Raw genomic sequence first — 20,139 nt, 5'->3', positions numbered from 1 at the left:
ACTTTAAATCGGAAGAGAATAGAGTGGCAATAGACATTCTTGAAGAGATAAAGAGGGGCTATGTTTTGCAGCTTTGTCTAAAAGCATGGGAATAGAGAGGGTGGGGGGATGGTGGGGAGTAGCATTGAAGTAACTGTAGATATTAATAAATGTTTAATTAAAATCCAAATTTAATTAAGACCATTAAATGTCAATACCAAAAATAAAGATAAATGATACAAAGAGGAACAGTTTAAAGGTACTCAAATCTTTCTTTTCTTAAGGAAATATAAATACATGTGGCAAGGCTTTATAAGAAAGCTGCTGAGGAGAATGGAAAGGAAAAGAAAACATGGGCACTTAGAATAATTACCAGGGTCAGACTGAGGCAAGAAATCACAAATTTATTATGACACCAGTTTTCATGGTTTTGTGATTTTCAATAGCATTCAGCACCCCAAGTAAAAAAGAAAAACCAGACTGCTCAATTGAGAAAGGGTAAGGGTTTTACCAGATGTAAAATGGAAGGAACAGAGTACAAAGATGTAAAGATTTGGGCAGAAGAGTTATTTAAGTTTTATACTGGGTCTTGCCTGGATAGTAAGGAGAGGGTGAATGAGAATATAACTATTAGAACAAAATGAGGTGTGTCAAGTTATTGGAGACTGGTGGGAGGTAGAGAAAACAAGACAATTACTGTTTTGTAATTCATGATTTCAAAGATGAGAATTCCGAGGTGATGCCAACATCAAAAACTGAGTCATTAGCCAATGGTTAACATGGAAGAGAGTGTAACATCAATAAAGATAAGGTCATTCAGGAATTTCTGTAGGGTATTAACTTGTCAACCTATATACTTTAACTAATCATAATGATGACAGAAGATATAAAGGAAAACTGTCATCCAAATTTCTAAATCTGGGGTATAATACGATGACAGATGATACTGAGGGGGTAGGTGATGATATTATAAAAAGCTAAACAAAATAAAACAAAATATCTTGGATAAACTCTATGTTTTCTATGCCACATCCCAAGCAGCTGAATGGAGTCATACATTGAGGTAAATTGCTATCATTGTAAATTCATGGCCATCTACTACTGGGCTACCTTCTATTGCCCAGATCCTTGTAAGTCAGTAACTTCTCCAAACTTGTCCAAAACTTTAAACATTCTTCACTTTATTCAAATTCTTCAAAGAAAATTTAAATTCCATAAATACTCACAGTTTAGCACTGCAAAACCTACACACCTCTTCAGATTGCTCCTTTCTCTCCTTCCTTTCCTTTCTTTATGGAGCATGTTGTTTCTGGTCAAAGTCAACTCATAACCCATGTCATTATTCCTATTCAATTTCACATTCTGAGGTATCAATTAAGTATCTCTTTTCTCTTTTATGTGTTTAATCCCTTCAACTTCTCATAGATATTTAAACATTCTCAAAAAATTCCTATCTCAGAAAAGTAAAAGTTCCTTCAAACTTCTCCAGAAACAGTTCTGTCTTCCTTCTAACCTTCATAGAAAAACTTTTTGAACGAGTCACTCTCTTCATTTCCTGATCTCCTACTCACTCTTTAATACATTTACATCTAGGTTACAGCAATGAATCTTTAGGTAAGATCACCAATGGTATCCCTGTGTTGAAATCCAATAGCTAGTTTTTTTTATTTCCTTATCTCAACTTCTCAGCAGCCTCTGACAGCAATGATTGTTGTCTTTCTTATATAGGATGTGTTTCCCTGGTTTTTGGAATACCACATATTTCTGTGACTGTTTCCCTCTTCTGAGACAACTCATTTTCATTCTTTACAATCCCATCTACTCCCATATACTATAAAAATATTAGAATTCATCAAGATGTGCTCCTAAAATTATTTTCTTTCTCACTCTACATTCTTTACCCAGGGATTCTTATCCACTTCAGAAGAATCAATTACTATCTGTACCACCAAAGTTATATATCTCTTTCCCAGTTTGCAGCGGTCATCTTTTTATTCATGTACCAGCTGTGCACTCACGAGTTATGCTTTGATGAATGAAAGGAGTACTGGTTTTCATGAGGGTAAAAGAATAATAATATCTGGAGAGAGCTTTGTAAGTTATTTTGTCTTTATTTGCTAAATTCTTGCTTTCCCTTAAGACCCAACTCAGATTCTAAATTATCTGTGGTTAATTTCTTAGTCTCACACTCTCCTCATTTCCAATTAACAACCTACTGTGTACCTCCTGTGTACTACTTCTATGGCTCATGTAGCCCACGGTGTTATAACATCTACTTTATGTATCTTCCTCAAACCCTCAATTAGGAGCAGTTTAATATCAGGGTCGGGTTCTATTCATACCTTTTTTCTAGAACCTACTACTCTGATATATAGTAGGTGCTCAAAATATTTTAAATGAATAATTGAATGTCAATAGACCAGTAAATTCTGGTCTGATGTTTTCAAAGAGATATTAATAGATGTTCCCAGAAGAAGGAACTCTGAGATTAAATTAACATCAGGGAAGTCTGTACTAAACCCCCCTCCTGGATATTCCAACACACACTTACATCTGAGGAACTATAAGAAGTCCTTAAAATAGAAAACTATTTAAGTTTGTTTAATATTTACATAAGGAAAGCTTTCTTTCCCTTTTCTTCTTTTAACACAGATATTAGCATCCCTCAAAAAATATTTCCATATGTCTTAAACATATTAGATTGGTGCAAAAGCAATTGCAGTTTAAAAGGTTAAAAATGATTGCAAAAACCACAATTACTTTTGCACCAACCTAATAGTTTGGATCTTAACTCATTAGGATCAGCAAAACAGATGTTAAAGAACCAGAGTATGTACATTCTCTTTATTCAGGATGCTCCCCAATGGTAACATATAGCTGCTAATTCCTTTCATATAGCTTGGACACTTTGTGAAGAAATTTTGGTCAATGTAGTACTGCCAGTTTGATATATACATCAAGTCTAACAGTCTTACTGTTTCATTTTTACAAAGTTACTAATTTCCAGAACTAAAGAACATTACCTAACCACAAATAATAGCAACATTATTATAGCCACATTGAAAGGTTTGGTTTGGTTTGGTTTGGTTTGGTTTGGTTAGGTTAAATGCTGTTATGATGATAATATAGTTATCTAAACACCGAATATGCCACCAAGTTGTTATGCAGGTAGCTTGAATAAAGCTCAAAAACCTTACCACTTTAACTTTCACAGTATGTTATATAGTAGAATTTAGAGTACATTAAAAACAAGGGACACAAATCAAAAGTCCTACCCTGAATGGCTTTCATGCTTTGCTTTCTTTAATGTGTGATAGCAAAGGGACCTCTATTTGACAAATAGAAAGTTCTGGCATGGCAAATAACATTATATAACAATAAAGCACCCATCCCGGTCATCAGAACGCTTATTAAGAACAAGATAGCAAAGTGACTCATCAGCTCTGTGCTCTTTCTCTAGTAATTTGGGACAAGAGGGTGGAAGTTACAAGTTGTTTATATGCAGCCCCAAATGACAGTCACTAAGCAAAAATAGAAGTTACTAAGCAACATTAAGTACTTGCATTTTACTAATCTTTAAAAGTTGCCACAAGCAAAATAATCTTATAATATAAAGATAAAGGAAAAAGCAATGTGGGAGTCATGTTTTTGACTGAATAATAATGTTTTGCTCAGTAATTCTAAAATTCTGATTCAACATGAGTTCATCTGTCTTGGTTTTAAGAATTACTTCAGGTGTATAATCCTCTTCTACTCACTATCAACACCAGACACCCATTCAATAATAATAATGTTTAAAAGGATAATAAGAGAGTGGTTAAGAATTGATCCTTATATGTGTTGAAACCAGTTTGTACCCCAGTAAATAACAGGACCTCTGTTCTCTATTTCGGCTGTTTTTTGTTGTTTTTTTTTCAGGGCACTTATTACAATAACAATAGATCATGTACTTGCTTTCTTGTTTAGGTTTGTTTGTTTCTTTCTCTTTCACTGAAGTTCAGTTCATATTGTAGGCACCTGTCTATTATTTTACTCTTCTTTCCCTGAGTCTGGCACAGTACCTGACACAGCGTATTCCACCAATACCTGAAGGATAGAATAGGATACAGTATCACAGTGTTATTAGTTCTGTTTCTTAAGGTGATAGTTTTGAAATAGCAATATATATTTATATAAACCTTAAATTTCCCAGAAATAGCTGAGTGTTACTGACAATCTCCAAAATACCTGCTACAAAAGTCAGGCAAGCAAGAATCCCCCAGGCCTTATTTCTTTTCACTAAGGGCCCAGAAAAGGAATTCCTTGGTCAAAAGCCCAGAAAGAAACATTTCCTAACATCCTCTGTCTCAGCAAAACAAGTTGCTGAATAAACTACACCTCATCTCTTGTGCTTAAAGTTCTGTTCTCAGGTCAAGGATCCTCTAAAGCTTTTCCACAGCACCTCCATTTCTTCCTCCTTTCCAATACATGTAATTCAAAAGGAATCGATCTGGGTAATATACTTCCTCACATACGAGGTCACATTTTCCCAGTCTGCTTAGGTACAAATAGCAGAGTAGTCAATATAGATAGAGTATCATTTTGTAATATTGAATGGATGATAGCTATGATTATGTTTTAAGAATGTCAGGGGAAGGGGGCCAGCCCGGTGGCTCAGGCTGTTAGAGCTCCATGTTCCTAACTCCGAAGGCTGCAGGTTCGATTCCCATATGGGCCAGTGGGCTCTCAACCACAAGGTTGCTGGTTCGACTTCCGCAAGGGATGGTGGGCTGCGCCCCCTGCAACTAGAAAATGGCAACTGGACCTGGAGCTGAGCTGCACCCTCCACAACTAAGATTGAAAGGACAACAACTTGACTTGGAAAAAAGGCCTGGAAGTACACACTGTTCCCCAATAAAGTCCTGTTCCCCTTCCCCAACAAAATGTTAAAAAATAATAATAATAAAAAATTAAAAAAAATAATGTCAGGGGAAGAAAACTGAAAGGTTTTAGGTAAGGGGAAGGGAATTCAAATTTCTGAGGGTTGAATGTATGCCAGCCATTCTCTTGTGGATTTTTACATGTGTTATCTAATTTCAATTTATTAAAAATTATCAATAAAAAACTTTTGGGCAAAGTAATTAGTAAAAAGGGTGTTTATACTAACATTTAATAGATTTTATGAGTCTCATTTTTTATTAAAATAAAACTAAAATAAAAACTGCTTTTAGATTTAGATTTTATTTAGAACATTTTTCTTGCTATTGATATTTTACTTTACCTGAGACAACATCCCAAGTAAATAGAAAATAATAACTATTTTTTGAATTATTTATTATATGCCTTCTGTTCTAAGCCTTCTTACAAGCTGATTCAATCATGTAATTTTGTGGCTTGGATATCATTTTTATTATCCCTGTTTTACAAAGAGAAATCTAAAGCATAGAATGTAAGTTATTAACTCAAGGCCATCCTAGTAGTAAAAATTTGAGATCAGGCAACTTGAACGCAAAGAATAACTTTTAACCTCTATGTCACAGTGCCTAAGAAAAGAATGATGAAATTCAAGTAAGCGTCTTTGCATATTGAGAAGTTATACATGGAATCAATTTCTCCACACCTTTACCCACAATTCCATCCTCAAGAATAATCAAAACATTATATAAAGCCAAAACTCTTTAAAAGAAAATTGTATTATAAAGGAAGGCCCAGCTACATCACTGGGTTAACCATGTCCTGAGATTATTCTGTTGATGGAACCCCAAAGAGATTTTAAATAGCTATTGCACTTCTCATCCCATTTGTCCTTCTTCTGGTTAAAAATGCATTTTAATAACTGATTCATGTAGATTATGAAGACAATAAAACCAAATTATTCTATACAAGATGATATTTTTAATAAAAATATTATACTTGGAAACCCAAATGTGATGTCGACCCAATTCATTGTTATAATATTTAAATATTTAATGAAATAAATTTACAAAATCATCAATAAGTAATTCCAAATTATCCCACAAACTGAAAATGTTTGTTTGGGGGGAGGGCAGGGAGGATTGATTTTCCCACCATTATCCATTTCTTCATTTTTCTCTAGTGGTAGTCAAGTTTCTAATTTCTGCTCACAGATATGACTCAATATTTGTCAGCTAAGACTGAATAAAAATCTTCTCAGGCTTCTCCTCAAAGGAAATAAGAGTTCAAAAAACAATTTTTAAAAAGCACCATTTCCCAACTTCACTCTATTTTCTTACAAGGGCAAAACATCTTTGATAAACCACTTATTCTAATATTTGTTCACCCCCACCAAAGATACATTAGTAACAGAAATTAGCTATCATTAAAAATGCCAATATTGTGATCTGGACATAAATATACCACCTGTCATATTCCAAAATATTTTCCCTATATTCTAAATAGTCAATATGACAGAGAAAAGTAAATGTTTTCTGAGTAATTTTATGCTAATTATGAGTTCAACTTATTAAAATAAACCATCTTTCTCAGACTTTGTAACTTGCAGCTGAGAGACCATTCTCTAGTCTTTTGTAGTCTTTGCACAGTAAAGACTGTGGAAATGGAACTACCGATCCCTTCAGGGAATTGAATTAAAGCTTCAAATTCAGTTGACAAAAGAAATATTTATTGATCTCAAATATTACATTAGAAACTATGCCCAGCACTAAAGTTCCAAAGATAAAGTTTGGCTTCCTTCCCAAATACAGAAAACAGATTGTTTCAACCCTCTGTGGCATATTCAATAATATAGACAAGCACACATTTCAGTGGAACCACAGAGAAAGACAATTGGCCCAGTGGTAGATTCCAAATAGAATCCCAGGTCATAGTGCTAGAGTGGATGCTTAAGGGATAAAGATGCATTATAAAGTGAAACACAGATGAGGTGATGGCAGAGGAATCTGGTGTAAAGAAAGAAATTACAGACAGAGACAGCTGTAAGTGGAGACCAAACAAGTGAACAAACATAATAGCATGAACTATTGAGAGTTATAAAAAGCCAGAGATAGTTAATAGTGGACTTTGAACCTTTCGGTTAAAAGCATGGGTTGTAGAGCCAGACTGTCTGGTTCATACCTCTATTCCTACTCATAGGAATACTTCTATCCCTACTCATTTCCAACTGTAAGTAAGTCATTCATTTAACTCTCTTTCCCCTTTTATAAAATGGGATTGAGGATAATAAAAGGATTATCCCATAAAAGTATTATCAAGATTAAATGTGCAAGATGCTTATACAAGCAACTTATACAAGTATCAAGAGCTTAATAAAAGTTCCTGTCATTATTTTTAAACTATAAGGAGAAGAAAGCCAAAGTATCACATTAAAAAAATCACCTGGAGGGCGGCCGGTTAGCTCAGTTGGTGAGAGCGCAGTGCTCCTAACACCAAGGTCGCCGGCTCGATCCCCACATAGGCCACCGTGAGCTGTGCCCTCCACAACTAGATTGAAACCACTACTTGACTAGGAGCTGATGGGTTCTGGAAAAACACACTTTAAAAAAAAAAATAAAAAGCAACTTGAGACTCTATTCCTATCCTCAACCTGTAGTGTCACAAATGGCAAGAAACAAGAGAAAGACCAGGGATAATAAAGTGAATGCATTGGCAAAGCTCCGTCATATATATATATATGTATATATATATATATATATATATATATATATATATATATATATACACACATATATATATATATGTATACACACACACACACACACACACACACATACAGAGGGTGCCAAAAAATGTATACACATTTTAATAACTGTATTAAAATTGTAATAATATATACTGATAACAAAAGATGAATACAAGTCACATTTGACTTCTGCCATTACAAGAGGTGCTCAAAGTGGTTCCCATCAGAGTAATTTTTTGTCCCTAAGACAGTTTTGTCCCTCTTAAAATGTGTATACATTTTTTTGGCCCTCTCTGTATATACCAGGGGTGCCAAAAAATTGTAGACAAGTGGACACTTTGGTCAATGTTGCTCAAACAGTAGTTCGTCATAATCAGGAGTGTCTGGACGCTGATGGTAACCACTTTGAGCACCTCTTGTAATTGCAGAAGTAAAACATGACTTGTATTCATCATTTGTTACTGGTATACACAGAACATTACAATTAATACAGTTTTTTCCTTTCGTAAAATGTGTATACATTTTTTTGGCACTGTGTTTGTGTGTGGGGTGTGTGTGTGTGTGTGTGTGTGTGTGTGTGTGTGTGTGTCAATAGCTCAGTAACAACTTCCTTTATGGAGCATATACATTTATCCTCTGATTTTGAAGGTAGCAGCTTTTGTGCTGCTTGATCTATAATGATTGGTATTTTGCCAATACAAAATAACTGAGTCAAGGACACCGTGTTTTAAACTTACAATACAGATTTTCTATTAAAAGGCAAATCGTTCATTTCAAATTGTTGACTCAGATAATACTTTAAAAAGAATTTCAGCTGTTTAAATTTAGTATGCTGAGAAAGACCAATCTTAAAATATTGTTTGGCTTTACGCCCGTAACGTTTTCATTTTATTCCTTGTTAGTGTTGTCTTCTGTGAGAAGGAGACAAGTGACAGTAATCATGTTATTCTCCTTAATACTTCAAATTTTACCTCCATGAAACATTTTGTTTTTTATCCTCACCAGTTAAAGATGTCTTTTTATTTCCTGGCAAATTTTCAGGAAGTGATTATGCAAGAACCAGTGATATTTCCATGGACTGTTTTTCCTCTTCAGTCATCATCTGGCCCTTCTCCCCCACTTTCCTTTGAATCATCATTTTTTACTCTTTAAAAAAAAATATGTGAAGGAGATTATCCAAAGACTAGACTATTCTAAATTCTATAATCAGATCTTACAACTATTTAAAGAGATGCTTTAGTCTGTGTTTGTCTGTGACTTTGAACATCTCCATCCCACATACAGCCCAAATAGTTTGTTTTTTAGAGTCCCACAGGACACAGAATCTAGACAAGATCTCATACCAGCTTCCCACTGTGTGATCCCTTATTTTCCTTTCATCCCTCTTGGTGTTTAGATCTCCCAACCCCTGCTCTCCCATATGAACTCCATCATCTTCCTTCTTGGCAAAGATGTCTCTAGCTTCATTTCCACAGTTCATGAAGCCAGAGCAGAGCATTGAAATCAGAATGGTTGAGTATGCCAAGTTTAGATTGGGGATCAATTTAGGTAGATCCAACCTTGGGTATCAGTAGGGCAAGGAATTCTTTCCTGATTTACAGTTCGATTTTTCAACCCACTCCATCTGCAAAACAATAAACTCACCCCACTTGATACAATGTAGAGTACCATTTTACTAAAATAAGGTGGCAAATTGATAAAGAGTTAGCCCTAGTCACACCTGGGGGCCAATCCTATGCCACCATTTACCAAATATGTTGCTTTAGGGAATTTACTTATTCCCTCTGGGACAGAGTTTCATATGAATAGGAACAAATGCCACCTCCCTCCAGCAGATATTAATTCATAAATGACAACACTTATTCAAAGTGCTTAATCCAGTACCTGCCATGAGTTCACTTACAGTAACTGGTAACTATGAGTAAATCACACATGCGAATAATCCAAAGAGCTATCGAGGAGTTGAACCTACTTCATAGTCAATGCCTAAGGGTGAAGAAGTACATAGCATTCTTACTTGAGGTAAGATTCTGCGATGAGGTTTCATAAGAGAGAGGAAATGACAGAGATGGGAAAGGGGTAGTAAGAGACTTTTTCAAAATTTTGCCTGGAGTTTGCTCCAGGCACATGCTCCTAGGCTAGAGGTATAACTCTAAAAATAGGATATTTAAACAGTATCATGCATACATAGTACAGTTGCGTTCCCTGACGCCAGCCAGGACAGGACGAGACACAGTTAGGAAAGAATATTCTTAAAATGTCTTTTCAAGCCTACAAATCAACATAATAATCATTATTAGGAGGGAGAATTAGATTGAGAGGCCACCAGCTATCTTTTTCTGGTTTGTCTGGCTACAACTCTTCCTTCTTTCAATAGTGTGCAAGGAAACGCAGGAGTCAGAAGATACTTGTCAGGTTCAAACATTGCCTCAGCAAACCTTACCAACAGTTTAAACCTTAAAATAAGTGTTCTACTTTAAAAATTATTTTGAAAATCTTCTCAGACATGAGGTTTGTTTACCAGTAAAACAACCAAAATATGAAGCAAAGGTATTCCCAAAACTCAAACTCCACCTGACTAAGTTTCTATCTTAAAGAAGTTCTGACAAATTCCTATTCAATCCAAATTCCTATCAATTCCAACCAGGCTCTCATCCTGATGTTTCTTCTTTTTAGCTATAAATACTCAAGGTTCAGGTAATGATTTTCTCTAGAGTGTCAGGGAGCTGTTTGAAAACTCATTCCAACCGTATTTTTTGGGGTCTTTACATAGATGTTTTCTTTTTTTAATTGCTAATTTTTTTTAACCACTCTCATGCGTGACAGTGTCATAACAAATATATCTCTTGGATTATATTTTACTCAGTAATTTACGGAGTCATCTGGGGAGTTTTTGCATCAAGAAATTATCTGTGTGTGTGGAATGAGTTACCTCTAACAAATTGTGTATTTGAATAATGACAAAATATATCTGAGGCTCTCTGAGAATAGGTAAAATTCATTATTCAGAATGTTTTATTTTTAATACAATAATGAAAATTAGTGGATTAAAACAAAGAATAACACAATTTAAAACGGAAATGGGTACAATTGATCCTGAGTTTTCTCTTTTCTAATGACAGAGAATTTCAGAATTAAGTACTTTGCATTTCACAAAAAGTTATTTCATAAGTTTTGATACCCCTTTATCCTATAAAATCTATGTCAGCATATTGTATCCAGCTTAAAATCTTGGGTTCTGTTTTAGGTAACCTCTCCTTTTTTCTTATTTTGAGATGACTATAGTAATACAACTCCAGTGATCCTGCAACTAAGTCTAATAGTTTTGTGTCACACTTCCCTTCTGCTTGAGAGATTCCTTTTATTTTCCTTTCTTTCTTTCATTTAATTATTAAAATGTAGTCAGTGTAAAAGAGGACCTAGTTAGATACTCCTAGATTTTTAAATTAATTATTTCTGGTTTCCCTTCTAAAAAAATCCCTTTAGTATTCTTGTGGCATTCACATTCATTTGGTCATTTGCTTTAAAATGGGCTGGCCTTGCTGACCTATTTTTACCTCCTTTTAAAGGAGTTGGTTATCTGCAATTTGAGCAACCGGTTGAAGTTGTTTTTTAAAAGTTTTTTAAGCCTTCCTTTTTTTATTTTTATTTTTTGCAAGTGAACACAGTGTTGCTTGGTTCTAAATATACAGTCATCAGTTAAAACCACCACTTTGAAATCACAAGGAAGGGACCATTTAGAAACCAGAGGAAATTATTGCACAAGTAAGAAATTGAGGGAATCCTGCACATTCCACCCACTAAAGAGTATTTGAATGTTTATCATATCATCGGTATCGGCTAGGCTGTTGCCTAGCAGTTATCTAGAGACCTACTTTACGTTTTATTTTGATTTAATAAAGCAAATCAAAGGCTTTTGTTTTGTTTTGTTCAATTGCTTCTTTATTTTACACATTAGGGATAAGTCTAGAATGAAACTTTCAACAACTGGCTATTTGAAAAATCTAAGCCAGCCTCTTTACAAATTTTCTTTTGAAAGAGCAAGCTGCTATCCATTAGTAACTTTCAGAGGACGACTCACAATTCAATCGAGAGCACAATGACCAGTTTTGTTGCCTAAAATCACAATGGATAGGGGGGTCTTTCTGCAAACCTAAGTCACCAGCGGTATCCGTGTGGAAAAAACTGAGAGTAGCCGACTATAGCATAACTAGGACAAGAGTCGGGGAGGCAAACCGACGTAACATCTCATGGAGAATTCAAAGCTCTGCTTTTCTAACTTTCCTCGCCATTGCTCCTCAGCTCCCCTTCCCCCGCACCACATACCCAGAAGCCACTCAAATTGCTAACCATGTCGAGTTTAACTTACTGCAGTGTGATGCAGGCGAAGGCTAGGCGCATCTCAGAAGCGCGAGCAACTGCTTTTCCGGAGAGGAACTGGGACTAGCCAGCTACCACGAGCCTTTCCAATTCACACGCTCTCCGCTCAGTAAGAAGGATCCCTCACAGCTCGACTTCCCCTGAGGAGTGAAGCTTCAAGAACTCTGATCACAGCATCTCCTCCTCCCTGCTCCCCCCGCTCCCCCCTCCCAGAACACACGGCCCATTCAAACTAGTCTGAAAGATGGAAATCGACTTCCAGTCAGCAACACGGGCTGCCTGCAGCTACTAGTCCCTGAAAATTTGCAACTCAAAAACAGCGGAGGCTGAAAGACGTAGGTTTCCGGAGCCTGAAAGTCATCTTTAGCATCTCTCTCCCCACCTCTCACTCCTCCCACTTCCCCCGCCTTTACCTCGGCCACCTCTAGTCTCCCACGCAAGCTCTTATCACAGAGGACTATTTTATAGGCCACCAATAAGCATCGGAAAGAAATGGAATGTGTCAGAGATGAAATACCTGTTGTCCATGCCTAGTGCTCTTCTGTCATCGCGTTGGGTCCTTGATTTATACATCAAGACGCGCTGATAGTGAAATCTGTGAAGTGAGTGTGCGTGAGCGTGTGTGTGCGTGTGTGTATGTGTATGCGTGTGTGTAGGCGGCAATCTGCGTGGCTGTAAGCAACAGCCCTGCCTATCTCTGGCTGCCGTTTCTACAGCTGCTGTTGCTACTACTGCTGGAGGAGCTCAGGGAATAATGAAACAGGGAGACAGTGCTTTACAGCTATTTAGCTGCTGGTCCAGTTATAAGACAAGGGAGGAGACTGTGCAGGTATGAGTGGCTTCGTTGAGACATTAAGCTTGATTCAATGCAATTACTACCACTCAGCATACATTTCCCCTCCAACAGGAAACCTGATACCTGTCTTCCCTCTCCTTTTTACTAACTATCGTCCTTGAGGGATCATTGGTTTTTCATCAATCACCTGCCTAACCCACTGCTAGCAACCGTAACAGCTGCGTACTCTTATTTCCACATTCAAACTTGGTAACCTGGGAAGAGGTTACTGGAGGATGAATGAAAACAAAGAAGGAAGGGGGAAAGCAGTGAATGTTAAAAGGAATTTGTATGCACGCGTAACAAATCAGGCAACAGATTAAAATGATCATTTTGAGCCACACGTGTAAAATAACGCACTAGGGTAATAAAAATGGAAACCAGTAAATAATCATGCCTATTTTACAGAATGTGTCCAAAACTTGTTATGAAGAAGTGTGTCTACCAGCTTAAATGCAGGGTATCTTGATACATACGTCTCTTGGTGGCTCTCAGCTTCCCCACATAATATCCACTGTGATTTCAATGCATCAACATCTCTGTCAGCTACACATTCTGTTGAAACTTACTGTTTACTGCTGTCTATAGACTCTCCCTTTCTCTCCCTATTAATTGCCAACTCTCTGCCCTGATTTATCTCCAGTATATTTTCACATAAGGTAATTTTCAGCAGAACTTAAAAGTTAAAGAATTTCTCAAAACCCTCAATGACTAGACTACTTCTTAATAACTAACTTAACTTGCTCTAGCAAGTTTGTCTTCGCGTTCTTGTTCTGTAATAGATTGGGTAACCGTGAACTCCTCCTAAATACACACACACTCACACCTCTTAATAAATAGTAGTATTAATTGATTTTCAGCATTCAATTGTCAGAGCTAAAAATAAACTTAATTCCTTTTGATTATATTTGTAATGTGCACCTTTAATTATTTGTCTTGCTTTAAGCAACTTTCATGTTTGCTATCTATTTCTCTGTTGTTAGGGATTGTGTAATCCCCAGTTGTTAAGGATTGTGTTAAATTGAACAAATGTTAATGCAGAAAGAAGAAAGCCTCTAGAAATATAAATGAGAACCCAGAAGGAGGAAATAAACCCAAAATAATCAAATAATACATCTTCTCCTGAACTGTTCATACTTAAAAAAAAATCACTGTCTTTAGCTAAACAAATGCTAGTTACTGTGCAAAGCATTTATTAATTATCCAATAAATATCAACATACCAAAACCAAACTAACCACAGTTGTTACAGAAATTGCAAAGGCTAATATTTTGTCTTAAAATTATGCAATTCAAAAAGTATCCAGAATTTTTTAAATGTCAAAATCCTAATAAAACATGATGCCAAACAGCCACATATTTTCACCTCTTCATCTTTTTGTCTTTTAAATAGCTACTATACAACACACTGTTAATATTATTAAAACTCTGAAGAGTAACTTCATATTTTCATACTTACATGCAATGCAATGTAAGGACGTAGGAAAAAGTAGTCTTGACCACTTTAGAAATACAGATATAGAAGGCCGACTTTATCCATAGCTGATGTGATTTAAAGCTGATCTTGTCCCTCATACTCATCTGTTTACTAATATTATCAGAATCTAAAATTCCATAGTTTTACCATTTTTATTTTGTTTTACCTTTACTCATTTTAAAATTCAAACATATTTAAGAAGACTATTTATAAATTAAAGATTCTTGAGAGATAATTTATTAGATATCTTTATTAGAGACAAGCGGGAAGCTAAATATACAGTCGAGGTAGAGACAAAAGAAATAGGAAGTACTGAAGTAATTGGTAATGGGCATTTAACACCAATTTGGTCGACTTTTGAAAAATTGCTTATCGCATTACTGACATTTAAGAACAGTGTTCTTAACAAAACCACACAATCCACACGGTTTGGTTTGGTAATGGAGGAAGAAAATCTTCAGTTGGGGATTTATGGCTGATGTTTAATCTCTGACTCTTTTAACTCAAGAGTTTCCATTTTGTGGGAAAACTTACAAATTGCTGCATTATAACCCTGTGCCCATTTCTCTAAGATGCCTCTCTTGCTCCCATCACTGGATTTTCAGAAACTTTATAGGGATCTTTTAATAATTAATCAATCTCAAAAAAAAATGTTTTTAGAAAAAGAAACTCATTCTATAAACTCCCATTAATCAAATTAATCAACAATTTATGAGACTATAGAAAGAAATAATATCTTAGTTTTCAACTAAATCTCTTTTATCATCAAAACATGTATTCCCAAATTAAATTGTGTATATTAATGATAATTGTTTACTGGAGAAGACCCAAGACTAAGTAAACTCTGCAAAGGTAAAAGCCATGGTTCTTCACACGTGTGTCTCTAGCATCCATCAAAGATGTTTAGAATGTGGTTATGTGCACAGTAAAGAGTTTTTAAATAAATGAGTGAATGAGGAAATGAATTAATCTCTAAGACAAGGCATTGGATAGATAAGTGAGCTGGAAATAAGGATGTTTAAATTCTTCCAGTCTACTCGGCTGATAAATAACTGTGGCACTTCAGGGAAGTGATTCATATATTGTGCTCTCAAAATATCCTTTCTTAGGTCTATCACTCCGAGACTACACAAAGCTTTGTAATAAATGTCAGTCCTAATACTCCTCCCAAACAGTTTTAAACTATATAAATTCAACCAATAAAATTCCCTAGAATCTCATTTCCTGAGCGTTTTGCAAAGAGGTAATATCAGGACCTATTAATCCCTAAGAAACACATGGTTTCCCCTACTTCTGACATGCAACTCTGCACTAGTGAGTGAGTACTGGACTAGATGGTTAAAAAAATAGCTTGTTATACATTTACGTGTGTGTGTATTCCTAAAATTTCACTTCTGCATCAAGGATTACAGTAAAGGTAACCTTCATTGACCTTTTATGAACTAAACATGGTAAATCTTAAAAGAAATATAAGAAAGAGAGCTTAAAGAGTGAAATACCACAGATTGCTTATAATAAATATAAGTTCATATTTAACCCCAGCATTTTATGTAAATGTCCTTAAAAATACCTCGTCATTTAATTTTATTCAACAAACATTTATTGAGCATCTATTACGTGCAAAGCATTGAGAAGAGAAACATAGTCCAATCACTCATAGCAGCTATTTTTTTTTTTTTTTAAATTTTATTGGGGAAGGGAAACAGGACTTTATTGGGGAACAGTGTGTACTTCCAGGACTTTTTTCCAAGTCAAGTTGTTGCCCTTTCAATCTTAGTTGTGGAGGGTGCAGCTCAGTGCCAGGTCCAGTTGCTAGTTGCTAGTTGCAGGCAGCACAGCCCACCATTCCTTGCAGGAGTCGAACCGGCAACCTTTGTGGTTGAGAGGACATGCTCCAACCAACTGAGCCATCTGGGAGCTCAGCGGCAGCTCAGCTCAAGGTGCTGTGTTCAATCTTAGTTGCAGGGGTCACTGCCCACCATCCCTTGTGGGACTCGAGGGATTGACTTGTCAACTTTGTGGTTGAGAGCCTACTCTCCTACCAACAACTGAGCCATCTGGGAGGCAGCTCAGCTCAAGGTGCCGTGTTCAATCTTAGTTGCAGGGGGCACTGGCCACCATCCCTTGCGGGACTCGAGGAATTGAACTGGCAGCCTTGTGGTTGAGAGCCCATTAGCCCATGTGGGAATAGAACCAGCAGCCTTCGGATTAGGAGCATGGAGCTTTAACCTCCTGAGCCACCGGGCCGGCCCCATAACAGCTATTTTTAAAGGACATATAGTCCAACAAATAAATATGTTCTTACTTTATAATTTAATTTTTTTCTTTGATTTAAGTATGTTAAGTTTCAGGAAAATCAAATAGCGAAAATTTACATCAGACATGATTAAAATATTTACCACCTTTGAAATGATGAGAGGAAAGCTACTTCCTCACTTGAGCAGACTGTCACATGGATACAGGCTTAGATGTTAGGAGAGATCCAGAAAAGACATTATTTTATGTCACTATCTTTAAAAGAGTAATAATAATAAAATACTGGGTTTAGATAGGCCTTTAGAAATTCTCATATTTTATAGGAAGGGAAACAGTAGGTCATCAGAACTTATTTATTGCTGTTAAGGCCATTTACCAGTCTGTCTATGGGCTATCTGGTTATGAATAGCACAGTGTTAGACATGTAAGCTTTGGCATATATACACACATATATATATATACATATATATACACACACACACACACACACACACACACACATATATATATATATACACATATATATCTAACAGCTTTTAGTTTGTTGATCTCTTCTATTGTGTTCTTAGTCTCCATTTTATTTATTACACTCTGATATTTGTTGTTTCCTTTCTTCTACTCATTTTTGGCTTACTTTGTATTTTTGTTTGTTTGTTTGTTTGTTTTTTTGAGGTCTAATGTTAGGTTGTCTGTTTAACATCTTTCTTTTTGTCTTAATATAAGCATTTACCACTATAAACTTCCCTCTCATAGCTTCTTTAACTGCAACCCATAAGTTTAGTGCTCTGTGTTTCCATTTTCATTTGTCTCAAGATATATATTTAATTTGTCTTTTGATTTCTTTTTTCACTCATTTGTTGTTCAGGAGCATATTGTTTAATCTCTACTTATTTGTGAATTTTCCACTTTTCTTCCTGTAATTGATTTCTAGTTTTATACCATTGTGTTGGAAAAGATCCTTGATATGATTTTAATCTTAAATGTATTAAGGTTTGTTTTGTGATGTAATATGTGGTCTACTGTGGATAATGTTCCATGTGTACTTGTGAAGAATGTGCATTCTGCTGTTGTTGGGTACAATGCCCTATATATGTCGGTTAGATCTATCTGGTCTAACATAAATCTACTGTTTCCTTAATGACTTGGATAATCTAACCATTGTTGAAAGTGGGATAATCAGGTCCTCTATTATTATAGAATTGCTGTCTATATTTCCCTTAAGATGTGTTAATATTTGCTTTACATATTTAGGCACTCTGATGTTGGTTGTGTAAATATTTGCAATTGTTATGGACTCTTGATGAATTGACGCTTTCATCATTATATAATAACTTTTTGGGTCTCTTGTTGCTACATTTGGCTTAAAGTTTATTTTCTTTAACATAAGTATAGCTACCTCTGCTTTCTTTGTTGTTTATTTGCATAAACTCTCTATCTGGTAAATCGCTTATCTTTGTTTCATTAAGAGGGTTTCTGAAGAGTTACCTTGTTTTTCTTCTTTGAAACATAGTTCCTTGCTTCTTCATTTTCCTTGATCTTCTGTGTTGGTTTCTGAACATTAGATAAGACAGCCACCTCCCTCAATCTTGACAGATTTGTCTACTATAAAAGGGAACCATGTTAGTCAGCCAGACATGAGCTCCTCATTGTCTCTCAACCTTCTGTGACTGTCCAAGCCATAGTCTTGCTCCTTAGTGGCTCCCAGGATTTGTGGGTGTGCTGAGACCCATCATTGTCCCAAAAGGGATAACTGCAGTCAGCACCTAGGTGCAGTGTAATAACAAGTTGGATTGTCAGGAAGCAGCTAGAAAGGATGCAGTTAAGCCCCTTTCCGTGAGAAACTGGGAGATGGGTGTTTTTGCCTACTGAGTATGGATGTATAACTACGGTGATGGTTAAGGGTCGGGGGGAGTACTCTTGCTCCCATTTAAAAACTGCTATTAGTAGAAGACATAAATAAATGGAAAGATATACTGTGCTCATGGATTCAAAGAATGTATATTGTTAAAACGTCCATAGTACCCAAAGCAGTCTACAGATTCCATAAAGTCCCTATCCAAGATACAATAGTACTTGTCATAGAAATAGAAAAAAAACAATCCTAAAAATTTGTATGGAACCACAAAAGACTCCCAATAGCTTAAGCAATATTGAGAAAGAACAAAGCTGACATCACACTTCCTGATTGCACACTATATTGTAAAGCCATAGTAATCAAAACAGAATGGCATTGGCATAAAATCACACACATAGATCTATGAAACAGAATAGAGAGACCAGAAATAAATTAATTGACATATAGGTCAATTAATTTAAAACAGATAAGATAATAATATACAGTACAAAAAGGATAGTGTCTTCAGTAAATGGTGCTAGGAAAACTGGATGGCCACATTATAAAACAATAAGACCAGAACACTATCTTACCCCACATACACAAATCAACTCAAAACAGATCAAACACTTGAATGTAAGACCTGAAAACCTAAAACTCTTAGAAGAGAACATAGACAGTAAGCTCCTGGACATTGGTCTTGGCATGTTTTTGAAAATTTGACACCAAAAGCAAAAGTAACAAGACTACATTAAACTAAAAAGCTTCTTTACAGCAAAGAAAACCGTAAAAAATGAAAAGGCAACCTACAACATGGTAAAAAATATTTGCAAGTCATATGTATAATAAGAGGCTAACATCCAAAATATACAAGGAACACATAGAACTTAATAGCAAAATTCCAAACATTCCAATTAAAAAATGAGTGAAGGATATGAATACAGATATTTTCCAAAGAAGACATATAAATGGCCATACATGAAAAAATGTTCAACATTACTAATGATAAGGTAAATGCAAATCAAAACTAATGTGGTATTATCTCACAGGTCAGGATGTAGAGAAAAGGGAACCCTTATATGCTATTGGTGAAATGTAAATAGGTTCAGCGACTATGGAAAAAAATACAAAGGTTCCTCAAAAAATTTAAAAATACAACTACCATATAATCCAGCATTCCCACTTTTGCATATATATCCAAAGGAAGCAAAACATTATCTCAAACAAATGTCTATATTCCTGTTTTCATGGCATCATTATTCACAATAGCCAAGGTGTGGAAACAACCTAAGTGTCTATGATCAAATGAATAAAGAAAATGTGAGGTACACACACACACACACACACACACACACACACACACACAGGACTATTATTCAGCCTAAAAATGGGGGAAGGGGAGCAACATTTTATGAACCTGGAGGGCATGATGCTAAGTGAAATAAGCCAGATGGAGAAAGACAAATACTGCATGGTATCACTTGTATGTGGAATTTACAAAAAAGAAGTCAAACTCATAGAAGCAGAGAGTAGAAAGTGGTTGTCAGGGGCTGAGGCGGGGTTGGGGGAATTAAGGAGAAGCTGGTAAAGAGTACAAAATTTCATCTATAAGATGCCTAAATCCTGAGGATCTAATGTAAACATGGTGACTCCAGTTAATAACATTATAATGATATAAAATTGATATAAAATAACACTATAATGATATAAAATTTGAAAGGGAGTAAAACTTAAATGTCC

The 20,139-nt window shown here is 35.7% G+C and overlaps 1 protein-coding gene across 6 annotated transcripts in view; it reads right to left on the bottom strand.

Moving 5' to 3' along the window:
• DGKB (diacylglycerol kinase beta) overlaps positions 1-20,139 on the bottom strand; it is a 416,933-nt gene that overhangs the window by 359,795 nt on the left and 36,999 nt on the right. Inside the window, exons 1-2 of one of the 6 annotated variants that reach the window (XM_081080244.1) lie at positions 12,516-12,697; positions 11,988-12,138 (exon numbers count right to left, since the gene is read on the bottom strand). The exons of 1 other annotated variant lie outside the window; for it this stretch is intronic. The gene's annotated coding sequence lies outside the window, so the exon portion shown is untranslated. Of the gene's footprint in view, positions 1-11,987; positions 12,391-12,515; positions 12,698-20,139 lie in introns of those variants that run through there. 4 more of the 6 variants (XM_081080245.1, XM_081080243.1, XM_081080247.1 and 1 more) reach the window with 4 other exon arrangements.

This window comes from Rhinolophus hipposideros (assembly GCF_964194185.1).
Source record: "Rhinolophus hipposideros genome assembly, chromosome: 18".
Lineage (NCBI taxonomy): Eukaryota > Metazoa > Chordata > Mammalia > Chiroptera > Rhinolophidae > Rhinolophus > Rhinolophus hipposideros.
The sequence above is the reverse complement of the archived record's forward strand: the minus strand, read 5'-3'. Positions and strand labels throughout refer to the sequence as shown.